At 37.5% G+C, this 11,759-nt stretch overlaps 1 pseudogene; it reads right to left on the minus strand.

Annotated features, from left to right (window-relative positions):
* Positions 1-408: 408 nt before the first annotated feature.
* LOC126752953 (uncharacterized) lies at positions 409-11,365 on the minus strand (annotated as a pseudogene).
* Between the last annotated feature and the right edge of the window lie 394 nt (positions 11,366-11,759).

Consider the following 11,759-nt stretch of genomic DNA (forward strand, 5'->3'; position numbering starts at 1 on the left):
ATAAAAAGAAGTCGTTCCGAGCAGTGATTCTTAGCCTATATCGAACAATTCTACATGCTCGAACCTCTTGAACTTTTGACTTTCTCCAAGTAAGCGATTTAGATAAGTAGAACGGCTCTCTCATGACACATCCCATTATATTCTCTATTCTCTATTGGTTCCTCCCTAAACCACCCCGAGTTTCTGATAAAGATCATCAGCATGAGAAGTTTTATCTAAGCAAACTCGGAAACCTCGTCAGGAAACCCACATAGAAGACATTTGATAGTCTCCTCTTCTTCTATCTGACGGCTTCTACAATAGACGTTATAACTCGTTTCTAGTCTACCGGTATGTCTACTTATGAGACAGTGACCTGTTAATACTCCTGCTGGAATTCTTTAGTAGTCGGCATATGGGGCCTATATTTCAATATTCATGTATAACATATTTGTCGAATAGACGTCTTGAAGTGAACATAGGTATAAAATTTCCCTCTTTTCCGAAGTCTAATTGTAGGGTGGTGGCTGTTCCGGCTAATTCATCTGCTTCACAGTTCCCTGGGATATTATTATGTCCAGGGACAAATTACAGGTTTACCGTGATGTAGGATGTTAGTTCCACTAATTAAAGGCATTATTTCACTAACTTAAACGAAACTCTAAGAATCTTTAATGATCTCAAAGCCGCCTGATTATCTGTATACATGAATATATTCCTTGTCGTGAGCACACTCCTTGTCAGAACAAAAAGTCTTGCTTTAATTGGTATGATCTCCGCTAAGAAGACACTACAGTGATCTGTTAGACGGAATGTGAATTTGGTCTCTAATTTAACAGAGAAAACACTACCTCGCACTCGGTTAACTTGTTTGGAGCCATCCGTATAGACGCTTAACCCTACGCCCTTATCTACCTCGCTCCTTTCCTACGATTTTCTGGATGGGAAGGCAATATTGGAGAGCTAATAATTGGGAACACCACTTTTGTGGCCGAAAAAAAGTCCAGCATTTCTGGTATGAACTCATCGACGTTTCCTCCACGATCAAGAAATGACGTAGAAAGTCCCTCAGGTTTTACACAAAATGCTACAAAATCCGATTAAGGATGTGGTTTGAAATGATAAAACAAAAGATATCTCAAGCTGAATGTGACCCTCACGGTGTTTTTGAAATACTTAGTGACTCAGTTAATTTGTGGACATAATCTATGGTAGATGAATTTTCGAGGCATCTCGAAAAATCCGCCACGCAATATCGTTAAACCAGTTTTTGACGGTTATCACTTCACTTCTCTCTTCGAATATTTGCAGACACGACCACTTCCAAATGCGGTGAGAGGAATCTTAGAATTCCGACTCGACTGAAATTTAGATATCTCTCACCCATGAAACTATACTAGAATACCTTTTATCAAGCAGCTCTTGTGTTAGAGGCGCTGTCGAATGGTGCGGCTAAGTCATTATCGGACCGACCGCGTACATATTCATGCGTCGCTACACAAAAAGCCTCAGCAAATTTGCTACAGTCTTGCACATGCTGCTTCGCACTTGCATCTTTTAGTTAGAATGCAACAACAACCACAACTATATTTGTTATTTACTCAAAGAAAAACAACAAAACTATATTTGTGCTCAAAGTGGAATTTTTAATTGCCGCCAATAATTGAAACGAATAAAACTCGATTACCTTCATAATGAGCGGAAGATGTGCAAGCAGTGCGAATGCCATCGAGAAAGCGGGTCGAAAGGATTTTGTAGGATTTTTTGCTCTGCCACTTGACCACAACTAACATTTAGTTGCAGCAATTAACGCCATCGTACCGAGCGACCGCCTTTAATGGCTGTGGCAACAGTTGCCAATTTGACTTTTGTTTTGCGCTGCAAGCATTTTTAGCCATTTGCACCGTTCGCTCCATTGGCTTGATGTGATTCTGTCTGCCGTAATGCCGTTTTTGTGGCCTCAGCGCGCGTATGAAATGCGTTGAGGTTAGCAAACGAAAATGAAAAGTAAAGCAAAGTCAAACTCATTAAGAAGGAACAACTAAGCATGCGTACTTAGTATATGTGCATAACTAAGGCTTTACGAGTCGAAATTGGAAAAATAAACTTTCATATCGAGAAAAATATACAAATGTGGAGCTCTTTCCACAAAGCAAAAAAAAAAAAAACAACAAAACAAACAAAAACAAGAAAAAACGTTAACTTCGGCTGCACAGAAGCTTATATGGCAGCTTTTTGCTATAGTAAACCGATCTGAACAATTTCTTCGGATATTACATTGTTGCCTTAAAAATTAACCTGTGCCACCTATTGTGAATATACATTGACAAACGTGAAAGCTTTCCATACAAGAAATTGATTCCGATCGTTCAGTTTGTATTGCAGCTATATGTTATAGTGGTCCGATATCGGCAGTTCAGTTGTGAGCAGCTTCTTTAAGAGAAAACTACTTTGGCAAAATTTCAAAATGATATCATAAAAACTGAGGGACTAATTCGTATATATACAGACAGACGGACGGACAGACAGACGTTCAGACAGACAGACATACGGACATGGCTAAATCGACTCAGCTCAACATAATGATCATTTATATATATATACTTTATAGAGTCTCCGACGCTTCCTTCTGGGTGTTACAAACTTCGTGACAAACTTAATGTAAACTGCTCAGGGTATAAATATTAAGAAGTAAGTACAAACCTCAAAGTGGAATAGAATAATAATAATTTTTACTTTCCCACCCCAATCCCTCCAACAGCTCCGAACTGGGTTCTCTAGAATTATTTCGCACTCCACTTATGGCGTAAGAGGTCAATTGATCTGACACATAGATGTCGCTACAAGAACACGCCCACTTCTCATATAACACAGTTTTAAATTCCACTTGAGTCGTTGAGTTTCCAGTACAGAAATCAAGAAGCAATTTATATAATGAAACTAAACTTTGCACTAATAATTCCTTTAGTGTATGCCACTTTATGACAAAGAATTGTTCTAATCCAACCAAGACAGTTCAAGACCCTAAGTACCATTATATGTGGAATCTAGCATCTATAGTTGACCTTTGTTCGATAATATCGGTCAATGTGTGAGATATGCAATAGAAATTCAGATAGAATCCTATTCCTGCAATAGTAATTCTGTGTATTCAAAATGGGTGGAATCGGATCAATACTTTCCTAAGCCCCCATATACTTAATATAAAGATTTTCGAACTTTCTGGTGACTTTATGCTGGATTTATCGGCCAACATTTGAGTTATCTCAATGAAAATTTCAGAACGTATTTGCCTCATAATAGTATATCTTTGTGCCTAAAATGAATAAAAGTGGGCGAAAACATCACCTGGCCCCCATATGACCATTTCCAGGAGTTGTAAACATCCGGCTGATTTTGTTTAATGACTACGTATAATGATTTTAGTTTTCTAACCAATCTTATGCCGAATATACACGTAGGTCAGTGTTTAAGTTACATATGGTGTATGTATACAAAGTTACTTACATTTCGATCCTCTGGTTGACGTTTTGCATCGTAAGTTATTTCCCTTGATTCCAGCAAGTTGCAAGAGTCACTTTCTTACTTGTTTTTAATTCAAATTATTTTCGGATATATGGTATAAAACTGTGTTTGTCGCGAGGTAGTGTTTTTAATTGATATAATTTATTCAAAGAGGGTCGACGAACCACGTCCAGATCTAGATTGCTTAACAATCGACAATTAACAGTTGAAGATCTTACTGCCATCGTAGGAATAGCGGAAGAATCAGAAGAGAATCATTTTGAAAAATCATTTGGGCCTAAAAAAGTGAAAACATGATTGGTTCCAAAATCATGTAACTTTTTCGAATTTCTTCCAACCGACCAAACTGGAATGGAAAACTGGAAAAGGAATATTATTTAGTATTTTGTGCCGTTTGTGCGAAGCTATTCGTATAAAGAGGCCGGAATTATGGGCCGACGACTCTTGGACGATAATGCAACGTCGAATACTGCATTGATTACACAAACCTCCCCTTCGCTAGACGCATTGTTTAATGCCAGTTTCCAAGCAAAACCAGTTCTTAATATGCAAAGTTCTTTGAACGGCGCCGAGTATTGCTACATTCAAGACAGTTTTATGACACGTCTGTGATAAATCGGACCGGTTTTGCCAAAGAGGCATCATGGTATTTGGTTATGGGTGTCTTGTCAGGGCATTCCATGTAAAGAAGCACACTGGAGAGAAATCAGGTGTATACACACATACCTGTATGCCATGGTTGACATATGCCATTATGTAATAAGTATACATACATACATATATCATGTAATCATATAATGAGCTTTCTGTTTCCTCTAATTGTTAATCAGAGTCACCTAACAAAACGTGGTATATTTTATTGAAATTTTTTCTGTCGAACGCGTGTACTTCTGATTTAATTATGTACTGTACAATAATGTCAAATTATTAAAAATTAGTAGTTAATTAAATTTTAACCATCATTTTAAGCAATACAGTATGTTTCAATTAGCAAAATTTTGCAGAATACACGTATTCACTTGTGAATACAACATATAAATATGTCAATAATAACAACCCTGCTGAAAAGTGAACGAGTTGGGAACTAGTTCCTAACTAGTATGAGGCTCACATATAACTAGTTAGACAGAATGTTATCTTTACTTAATGGAGTTTTACGAATTTTAGCTACTCAGTTTTTGATTAAAAAAATATGACAATCTAAGGCTCTTATTTGATGAAGAAGACCTGGTTCAAAATGATATAGAAAGGGTCAGAGAAATATAGTATATTATAGTTTGAAGTTATTTATATAGAATAACAATTTATAGAGAATTTGAAATTGTTTCTTCAGAATATAATTATGTTAAACAGCGGAACTGAAATAAAATAATAAAGTGATTTTGAGCTATATCACAGTCCTCAAATTTACTGGCTAGTTCCATTTCAGTGAGGAATTTTCTCTCGACTATTTTAACATTTCACTGCCGGGTAATAGTAACAACAATAGTTGCGCTGCGTAAATTGAATAAAATGTTCATGTTGAATTTCAGAAAAAATACTTTTTTGTCCTTTCTGGTGGACAGACATACATATATTTTCGCACATACGTAAATATATATTTTAGTGTATCTGTTGTGGTAGCTGTTGAATATTTAATGGGCAAACTTAAAAATTTGACATAAAATAGACTCTGCCACTAAGTTGTTGTAATAGATATACAAAACTGCTGGCTCATTGCTCCAACTCCATTACCGACATTTTGGTGAATAAAATAAAAATAAATTGTTCGAATAATTATTGATCAGGCAGCGATTTTATTTAGAAGCATGCAAGAAAAACGTCCAATCAATCAGTCATGCCATAATTTTGGCATTATTATATTATACATTGTTACAAAAAAGTACCCCGAAATCATCATTACGTATTTTGTCGCCTTCAAAGTAATCCCCACCAGTTGTAATATACTTATGTCAATGATTTTTCTAGTCCTCGAAACACTTCTCATAAGCACTTCTGAGGATAGCCTTCAGCTCCTGCGCAATCGTGGCTCGAAACGATGATGCATTAGCATCTCATAAAATCCATCAATTGTTTTTCCACAATACGGCTAAATAGAACTCCATTCTGAACGTCAGTCCCTTCGAAACAAATTAATGATGCACCAAAGAGTGAACATCAAAAAAAACCAATGAACATCACCTTGATTTTTGAGCACCTTTGAAATTTTTGAATTCGTCTCGTTTTTTCCCTCAATTCCGGTAATTGTTGACTTGTTTGCATGTCAAACTCATAAACTAATGTCTCATCAACAGTCATAATTCTCCCAATGAATTTTAGATCGGAATTCACGTCATCAAGCATGGCCAAAGAGACCTGTTTACGGTACACTTTTTGAAGAAAACTCAGGTTTATCGGAACGAGTCGAGCAAGGACCCGCTTCATATAGATGAAAAAAATTCACCAAAATCATTCGGTGCCGAGCTCTCTTGCCATCCTTCTAACATTTGCCTGATGATTTTCAAGTACCACATACTTCACTTTTTTAATATTTTTAACAGTTGAAGAGGTCGAAGGTCGTCCAGAACGAGGGATGTCTTCTACGGTCTTTTGGCCGTATTTCAAGGCTTTGTACCACTCGTAGGCTTGTGGTTTTGTTAAAACTGAATCAAAATTCGCAACAATTTCGCACACGAATTTTACTACAATTCCGGATGCTTTTTGTCACAATGTATAGCAATTACACCTTTGACTATTACAATAAAGGCCTAGCTGGAACGAAATGGCACCACAATTGTAATTCGCAGTTTTTTTCATGTACAGAGACTTTGATTTGAGGCATTCTTCACAATAAGTTGGAAGCACAGGTTATCAGTTATTTGAATTGTTTGATTTCAAAGACTGAAAACTTAAATCAATTATAAGGTTTATACTTATAGTAAGCAAAACTAAGAGGCTTGTGAAACCTCTTAGACTCGGAAAAAATAATAGTAAACAAAACTAAGAGGATTCTAAAACCTTTTAGACTTGGAAAAAATTATTTTCCACCCAGAAATAAAAACATAATCCATCATAATATTCGTTCAAGTTGATCAAAAATCAATTGAACGAATAAGCTCCTCCCACTGACACAGTTTCCTAAATGCAGGCTCTTTATAAGGACTACATCGATTACCTTAAGGCGCACACCTACAGTAATAAACTAAGAAAGCGATTTTTGTGAATTAAAAAACCACTGGGACTAAAGTTCACTCACTTTTATATCCTCTATGAAACAATCCTTATACTTCTTATGAATTTTATTTGTGCAACATCGTCAACAAATCCTCGACCGATAGTTACTATTATTTTCCTATATAAAGCTTTGTTGATGTTTTATAGTCTCCTCTTCTTCTACCTCCTGACAGTTTCTACAATAGTCGTTAATTATGTTCCTAGTCCGCTGGCATGTCTGCCAATTATACAGTGACCTGATGTTATACTCTTGCAACATCTTGCTACAAAGTATAAAATGTCCGGTTACCTCGGCATGAACGGCTCGTATTCAAATCATGTCACCTTTTCCTGCTTGTTGTGCAAGTTAGGAATTGACTCCACCGAGACTCAGCTATATCTATAACAGGTTTTTCGAATAAATACATTATCTCAAGTAGGCAGAGACATAAAAATTATCTCTTTTAGGCAGTCTAATTGTAGGGTGGTGTCTGGTCTGGCTAGTTCATCTGCTTTACAGTTACCAGAAATTTCACCAAATTCAAAACCCCACGGAAGATTTATCGTGAAATAAGATTTTAGATTCACTAAGAGATTAAGGCTTTCTCTTGCTATCTTGAATGAATGCACATGATCTTAAACGACGCTAACAAACATCCTTTACTGCTGCAATGATTCCAGTCTTTGTAACCTAAGAAAAAAGTGTCGAACATATTGTCAGTGCAATAATTTCCAGTTGAATGAAAAATCTTAAATTAATAAAATGGCGGACTTCTAAAAGAGTAAAACAAAGTATTTTTTGGTCTGCCAAAATTCGATTTTTGGCAATATAAAAAAACTGATAGATCATTGAACGAAAAGCTACATGCTTTTGATTATTTCAAATAGAGATTTTATACATTTCGAAAACACAAAAGTCGTAGACTTCGTGCGGCTAGAAAAGTCGAAAATTATTAAAAACCAACTAACACTTTCTTCAAATCTTTATTACGAGGAAACGGGTTTGTCACGCATAAAACTTAAAGCACTGGAGATTTCAAGGAACGATTTAAAATGATTCTACTCCATTTCATTGGCTTGTTGAGTTCCCTATAACGAGGAAGCTTTCTAAAGGCCTTGTCATAGATCTTATATATCTTAAAGCACAGTAGGTTTCCACCAAAGCTTTAAAGTGGTTTCTCCACCAGTTCTTATTTTCATTCGTATGTCAAGCTCTTCAATTTCTCTCCAACTCGATCGGGATCTCGACGCACAGCACAAACTATACTTCTCTGCACATCCACAGAATATTTATGGCTGCGGCACGTCCATTAAAATCAATTACTGCACTAAATTAAATGCAATTGCAATTTGAATGAGGTGACTGAGAACGTAAAAAAAATCTTACTATAAAAATGTTTTCGCGAAAAAAGAAGCAAAAACAATTAATTTCATTGGAGTAAAATGCTGAAATATAAAAATTTAAAGAAAAAAACCGAAAACACCAATCACGCGTGGAAATGAGCTCTGAAGATCAGAAAAAAGGAAACAATCAAAATGCTTGCAATCAACCAAAAAATACTCGGGCCGTATGAATAAATTAAAAAATAGGAAAACAAGTAAATAAACAAGACACTATATGCGATGAAATCAATTTAAATTTTTACATTATTGAGCGAGCAGGGATTGTGATTTTAACAAATTTTGACGAATGCATCGCATGTGGCTGTGTGTATGTCTGTGTGTGTTGGCTGCGTGTTCGTGGCGCTCAAGAACTGCATGCAGCGCCACACTTGGTGAATGATTTCGTCGTTTTTTCGCCGGAATTTCATTCTTCACATGCTGATTTTGCACACACACACGCGCACACATACTTACAAGTCTATATCTATGGGCGTTGCATGCACTGCAAGCCCTAGGAAAACAATAAAAAGGGATAACGCGTTCGGCTGCCGCAGCAGTAGCGACGAGCGACGAGTACGCTTCGCTGCTGCCCAATCCAATTAATTGGTTTGGATTCAATTGAATTCAATTGTGTTGGTATTAAGTGCATGATGCATGTAAATACGCATGTGTATATTTGTACATATGTATGCATGTATACATGTGTGTATGGCAACGCCGACACAACGTTTGCGTACGCGTTGAAGTGGCCTCAATTTCTCACCCACAAATGAAAATTGTGTCTTTAGTATTATTCTTATTATTTTATGGATATACACACTCATACACACTCATACACGGTGATATACTATATATACCATATACATATGTATGTAGTATGCAACTCAGTTGGCAGATTCGTATGCATTTTTCATATTTTCAACAATTTTTTTGTTATTGTATTTTTTGGAAACTCCCACTCTTAATCGCCGCACAGCGCAATTTTAAACCGCAAAATTCGTCAGCGTGGCAAGCGCCGGAGTTGGTGCTGCCAGAAGTCAGCAGGTGGATAACTGTGTGACACTCTGTGACAATGAAAAGTCTAAATGTGACCCCGCTGGACAAAAATCGAGTATGAATTTGGAAATAAATGAAAAATTTATTCCAATATTTAGTCTTTCTTATATCTTCTGTTCGTATGGATATCATCTTAAACCAATACTGTCTATACCAACATCAGCTTAACAGATATTTCACTATTATTTCAGGTTTATGAAAATTATTAAATAGCAAGTCATTGAAAGGTCTCCGTCCTACCAAAATACAACATATTTTTTGGCAAAATTCCACTTTTTATTCAACATACAGGGCTTGTCTGGAAATTAATAGAACTGAGTTGTTTTAAAAAAATTTATTGACCCAATCTTTACAATTCCTTAAAAACTTACAAAATAGGCTCCTTCTGCGTCGATGCAGCGCTGCCAGCGCGATTTTCAAACATTGAAGGCGTCACGAGGCATTCTCCGGAATAGCCTTGAGAGCCGAGGGGCATGCTGCTTGCATCCCTTCTGTCGTCTCAAAATGTTTGCTTTTCATCGGCCTTTTCAGGCAAGGAAACCAAAAAAAGTTCGTGCGGGCTATATCTACAAGGTGCTATCCAAAGTAAACAGGACTTTTTGAATCTAACGCCTTCTGGTGGCGCCATCTATATGCCGACTGGTGCATTGAAATTCATGGAAATGGAATTGAACTTATCCAAATATCGATTTTTCGCATTTTAACAGAACATTTGCGCTTATGAAAGGTGTGTGCACGATTTGTTCCGCACAAATTGACTGACGACCAAAAATTGCTCAAAAACCAACATTTGATCGACGCTTGTTACCGATTATTTGACCAAAAATCACATTTTAACCAATAACCACTCCCCGTATTCACCTGATATGGCACGTTCTACAAGAAAATGCATTTGCAGTGTTGTGCAAACGTAGAGCCCATTCAAAAGGCTTTCACGGCATACTGGCGTTATCCAACGAGCGAAAACACTCATCGAATCGGCTGCGAAGTCTTTGTCACTTTTTTTACCCGATACATCTTGTCTGTAGAGCGGCTGCGTTTGCCGGCCTTGAGAACTTCCACGTAAACTTGGCGTTGACAAACCCGATTGTCGCTTCGTTTGAGTCTCTTGAGGACTTCCACGTAAAACTTGGCGTTGACAATTTGTTCAGGAGGAACTCATGGTGAACGATGCCTTTGATGTCAAAAAATACAATGAGCAGCGTTGTCACTTTGGACTTGCTCATTCATCAGCGACCTCTTCTCGGCTCTCCAAAAAGCGCTGATGCCACCATCTGGGTAAGATTCCTTGATCATATCAAACTTCTCTGTCGTAGATTTACCGAGTATCACACAGAATTTAACTGCTCTGTGAACGCTGCATTTTCGGCTTGTTCCACTCACAGAATAACGTCGCGCGAAATTGTTTATCTTGACTCTCCAGGTGATCGGACACAACTGACCAGCCGCTCGTTTGTTAGCTAGGAATGCCTTATACCCAATCTAGTCGGTACGCGCATGCTCCGAAGTACAGTCGCGGCAGCTGAAAATCAGTCCTATTACTTTCGCGACAAACCCTGTAATTCCCTTCCAGGGTGATACACTGATTATAGCGACCCTCCTACTTTCCGACACCATGTTTGAAAGACGATTTGTTCTTTGCTTCAAAATTGGCTTCAGTTTCGGCGATCAGGAAATAATTGCTGAGGGCCAGATCTGCAGTATGCGTGGATGTGGAAGCAATTCGAGGCCCAATTCATATATTTTTTCCATCGAATTTACTGACTTGTGACACGGTGCATTGTCTTGGTGAAACAGCACTTTTCTTTTCCGCAAATGCGTCAGTTTTTCAGTGATTTTGCCTTCAAATGGTCTAATAACGCTATGTTATAGTCGCTGTTGATGGTCCTTCCTTTTTCAACATAGTCAATGAAAGTTATGCCATGTGAACTGTTACATTTTCCCATGCTTTGGAGCGGGTGCATCGTGTGCAGTCCATTCGAATGACTTCGAAGAGAAATGGTGGTCATTGAACGAAGTCATGTTTGTGTTTATTACACACGAACATCTCCAAAGACAGCTTCGAATCATCAACTCGTCGCTGGTTTTGGTCAAAGTGAGCTCCCACTTTACACAGATTGTGAACTTTCTTGATGTTTTCGTCAGTAACACTGTCTTTTGGACGTCCACTACGTTCACCGTTTTCGGTATTCATTTCACCACGTCTTAACTTAGCACACCAATACTTCATAGTTGGATTTCCTAGGGCTGTGTCCGGAAACATGCCATCAAGACAAGTTTTTGCTTCAACTGTATTTTCTTCCCACAAAAAGTTGATTCACTCAAAATGATATAATTCCCAAGACTGGGATATACCTGTTACTAAACATATTTCTCTTCTTAAAGTCTCAAGTAACAAGTTTGATTCGCTGGCTGGCTGCTTGAAGAACTAATTAAGACAACTCATTGAAAGCGCTGATACCAGAGCTTCGTGAGGTCCTTTTAGACAGGAAATGTCAACAAAATGATAGTAAACTCGTCATAGTGCAAACTAAGCTTTGTTTTTACAAATATATGCTGTCATGGTTATTAGTAGGGCTGAAGTTGAAGTCAGAACAAGCACTCGCTCAATTTTTTTCTACTCT

The sequence above is a fragment of the Bactrocera neohumeralis genome, chromosome 3 (assembly GCF_024586455.1).
Source record: "Bactrocera neohumeralis isolate Rockhampton chromosome 3, APGP_CSIRO_Bneo_wtdbg2-racon-allhic-juicebox.fasta_v2, whole genome shotgun sequence".
NCBI classification, from domain to species: Eukaryota; Metazoa; Arthropoda; class Insecta; order Diptera; family Tephritidae; genus Bactrocera; species Bactrocera neohumeralis.